This window comes from Lactuca saligna, chromosome 2 (genome assembly GCF_052625555.1).
Source record: "Lactuca saligna cultivar CGN05327 chromosome 2, ASM5262555v1, whole genome shotgun sequence".
NCBI classification, from domain to species: Eukaryota; Viridiplantae; Streptophyta; class Magnoliopsida; order Asterales; family Asteraceae; genus Lactuca; species Lactuca saligna.
In genome coordinates this window covers 154637836-154642498 of record NC_136418.1, presented here as the reverse complement: position 1 = coordinate 154642498, position 4663 = coordinate 154637836, and the positions used below count along the sequence as shown (strand labels likewise).

At 32.1% G+C, this 4663-nt stretch overlaps 1 pseudogene across 1 annotated transcript; it reads left to right on the top strand.

Annotated features, from left to right (window-relative positions):
* The first annotated feature begins 708 nt into the window (after nt 1-708).
* Nucleotides 709-3567, top strand: LOC145032229 (UDP-glycosyltransferase 90A1 pseudogene; annotated as a pseudogene). The gene is made up of 2 exons (XR_013677080.1): nt 709-926; nt 1768-3567. The product of XR_013677080.1 is annotated as a UDP-glycosyltransferase 90A1 pseudogene (transcript).
* Nucleotides 3568-4663: the final 1096 nt, after the last annotated feature.

Below are 4663 nucleotides of genomic sequence, written 5' to 3'. Positions count from 1 at the left end.
TTCATTTTACATTTTTATATTAGGTGATGTTAAGAATTCTGTTGATGTTTAGAATAAGTAAAATTTTGAGTTAATATTTATTGACATATATTTTTGTCCAACAATTGACAATATTAATGAACAATTTCCATTTTTAGCTATTATTATGTGCGATATGTTTCACATTTTTAAGCAGGCCTTCTTTTCATTATAAAAGTAGCCACCTTTTAACAGACTGAATCTCTATTCATTATTTCATTATTTTTTAAATTAATTAATAAGTTTGTCAATTTCAATTGAATGTAGTGCAGACTGTTCAAAAATTGATCAACTAGACAAATTTGTACTTCACTAATCATAGGAAATTGTTGGCTTTTATAGTTTGTTTTCCAATTTTTTCAGGACAAGAGCTGAATTCTCAAGAGGTGATCAATTTTATGCATCATATCCTGCAGCGGGTGGTATAACTTTAACATACTATGTAAAACATATTTGATACTCAACTATATATCTATAATAACATAGGCAAGTCACCGCCCATCACTCACTACACCATCAAGCTCTGCAATATGAAAACGATAAATTTTTTGGATGAGGCTCTGTTTGGTTTTTAGATTCCGATGGAATTGGAATTTCAGATTCCATTCCATCGTGTCTTTTGGAATTAAGTTCCATAACAATCCTTCTAATCCATGTGTTGATGGACTTTAATACATCTTTGTTCAGGTATATCAGTTCAAACTATGATGCGGTATCCATCATATATGATGTTTATAAATATGCCAAAACACATGGCTAGAAGATGCAGGCGCTGATGTACTTAAAGCATGTATCCTTTTTTACTATTTTTACTTTTGTTCCTTTGACTATTTATATTCAACAAAACATCCCCCCTTTGGAATACTATCTTCTTCATCTGTCCTTTTACATATACATTAAGCAGCCAGGTATCGATGCCCCTTCTTTCGTCTTTGTTTTCTCAATTTCATAAGTTAGGATTTAGTTTTGGGTTTATGATGATTAGAGCCCATTTGGCAATTGTGATGGAATATGCTTCTAAAGGGAAACTTTTTGACCCCACCCCATTTGTCAATCCTTTTTTCTAATCTTATATGAAGTCATTTGTTGTTTTTCTTTCTTGCAAACATTTAATTATGTTGATTATGAGCATGGTCGATTTTTCTTTCAACAACTCATATTTGGTGTCAGCAACTGTCACTTTATGATTATTGAAACTTTAAAAATGTTAGTAAATAGTAACAAACTTTTATATTTGTTCAAATACATATCATAAATTTACTTAATTCAATTTTGTTTCATTGTTATGAAATTTTGTATTTTTGTTTGTTGATTGTGGAAAGTTTATGGAAAACAAAAATTGTTAAAATAGTAATCAAGTTTCAGTTTTGTTATGATATTACAAAAATGATGAAAAAAAAAAGTTTGAGGTACTGAGTTGAACAAATTTTAAATTTGGTTACTTTTTAATGAAAATAGTTTTGCTTTTTTTTTTTAATATATATATTATTATTATTATTATTATTATTATTATTATTTGGGTAGACTCTAATAATTTGAATTAATTTTTTTATCAGTCAAGCAAGTTTGTGTACTCTATGACATTCAAGCAGTGGAAAAACATTAATGTGAACAAATTTCATAAAACTGATAATAGATTTGGATGAAAGTTGGTATCTATATTAGTCCAAATTGCATCCCACATCGGGTAATGCCAAATGTACCCTGTTGATTAGATAAAGCTAATTGTGTAATTGTTGTTTTTTTCAGTAGAGAGAATTGGTTCAAATAACCGAAAAAAAAGAAACCCAGGGCCAAAGGCGCATCTGATTCCATCTTGTTAAAATAAATTGACAAGGGATGCATGTTATTTAAGACAAAAGCCTAGCACGTCTCTCTTACTCATTAACTCCTTTCAACCACAACGTCAAGAAGGTGCAGATCTCTCTGCTCCTTCCTCCATCGATCACACAGATGACTTCAACTCAAAACCCTCCTCATTTTGTATTGTTTCCGTTCATGTCCAAAGGCCATACAATCCCGTTGCTCCACCTATCCCAGCTTCTCGTCTCCCGCGGCGTTACACTCACCCTTTTCACCACAAAAGCCAACCGACAATTCATCGCCGACTTTCTCCACCGACAATCAGATTCAATCTCCATTGTTGACCTGCCATTTCCTAACCAAGTTGAAGGAATACCTCAAGGTATAGAGAGCACCGATAAGCTCCCTTCTATGTCCTGCTTCCCGCAATTTGCCACTGCAACCAAGCTTATGCAGCCAGACTTTGAAGAAGCACTCGAGAAAATTCCCCATGTGACCTGCATCGTTTCTGATGGGTTTCTGAGTTGGACTCTTGCATCTGCAAATAAGTTTGGGATCCCTCGCCTCTGGTTTTTTGGCATGAGTGCCTACTCCAGTGCTATAAGTCAAGAAGTGGCTGTAAACCGGTTATTGTCAGGACCTGAGACCGATGATGACTTAATCACCGTGACCAGGTTCCCGTGGATTAAAGTCACCAGGAATGACTTTATCGAGCCTTTTAATCAACGAAATCCCACGAGTCCTCATCAGGACTTCGTAATGGAAGTTACCATGGCAATGATGAATAGCTATGGCCAGATAATGAACAGCTTCTACGAGCTAGAGCCACAGTTTTTAGACTACTTGAATGGCGAGTCTATGCCCAAAGCTTGGTGTGTCGGTCCCCTCTCCTTGGCTGTGACCGATTCATCGCCAATCGTTGACCGGAAGCCTGAATCAGAATGGATTCAGTGGCTAGATCTAAAGCTAGCTCAGGGATGCTCGGTTTTATACGTAGCATTCGGTTCTCAAGCAGAGTTATCATCCAAACAGTTGGAAGAGATATCAAAGGGTTTGGAAGAATCCCAAGTGAGTTTCTTGTGGGTGGTGAGGAATTATGAGACTCGTGTTGTTGACGAGCTACAAGAAAGAGTGGGAGAAAGAGGAATGATCGTACGAGAATGGGTGGACCAATTGGAGATTCTGAAGCACGAAAGCGTAAAAGGGTTTGTAAGCCACTGTGGTTGGAACTCGGTGTTGGAGAGCATATGTTCAGAGGTGCCGATACTAGCGTGGCCAATGATGGCTGAGCAACCTCTGAATGCAAGAATGGTGGTGGAGGAGATTAAGATCGGTTTACGGGTTGAGACATGTGATGGATCAGTGAATGGGTTTGTAACATCAGAAGGGTTAAAGAAAATGGTGAAGGAGCTCATGGAGGGTGAAAAGGGGAAGGAAGTAAGGAAAAAGGTGAAGGAGATTGGTGAGGCTGCAAAGGAAGCAATGGCGGAAGGTGGGTCATCTTGGCGGACACTGAATGAGCTCATAGATGAGTTACAGACTGTGAGAAACTCCAAAACAGACGATTTTCGTAGATCGGCAGGATATACAATCTCTGCTACGAGCTATGGAGAGGCATAGATTCCTAAAGGGTCCACTTTTAGCATAATCGTTTGCACATTAGATTAGATTCTAATAATATGTTATTCCTACCTACCTCGTAATAATTATTTGTTAATGATATATTTTAATATTATTTGTTCATCATATATTTTGATATACCTTTTATATATTTTAATATTACTTGATTTTAAGATTTTCAACCAACTAAGTATTATAAATGTTAATTTTACAAAAGATGGGTAAAAGTGATTTTGAAAGTCATGAAATCTTTCAAATATTTCACAGATATCTAGATTAGAGGTATTTATATCCATTAACCATTTCCCTTTAATATTTAATATTTATAGTTATAGCCTTTTAATTTGATCTTACTTATAGTTTATATCTTTTTCAATTTAAAAAAAAATACTTTTAGCTCCCTCTCTCTCTTCCTCTATATATATATATATATATATATATATATATATATATATATATATATATATATATACTTTAGCGCTCTCTCTCTCACACACACATTAATTTGATGAAAAAACCGTTTAGAAATTTTGAATTATATTATTTGATATTTTAGAAAAAGTTATATTTTTGGTTATATATGATCAGAAATATAATTTTTTTCAAAAATATCAAATAGTATAATTCAAAAGTACTAAACGTTTTTTTCATCAAATTAATGTAAGTCAAATTAATATAAAAGATTAATAATGATATGTTCTAAAAGCTTAATAAATAAAAGGTATTAACCTTAACTTTTATATAAATGTAAGGGGTGAATTTGAAAGTATTAAAGAAATAAAATTGATATTGTAGAAACCATTATTATATTAAAAAAAAAAAGAGCAAATCAATCATAAATATATATCAACTGACGTGATAAACCACTACTATATTATTCAATGTATTTAAGCTTTAGTTCGTGTATTTAAATTATCTTATAAAACACTTTATTTTTTTCCTTAAATAGCTAAATATTTTATTAGAAGTTATGTCAAAATATTATTTTATTATCATTGTGTTGTATTTTAATTTTTTTAATAAAATAAAAATATTTCTATATTTTTTTATTAAAAAAGTATTATTAGATTATCCATAAATAAACTAAATAATATTTTAGTAAATAAGTTTAATAATATTTTAGTAAATAAGTTTAATTATAAAAAGTATCAATGATTAGTAAAAAATATCAATGATTAGTAAAAAGTATATAATCATTAATTTAATTAGTTAAAGTAATAAT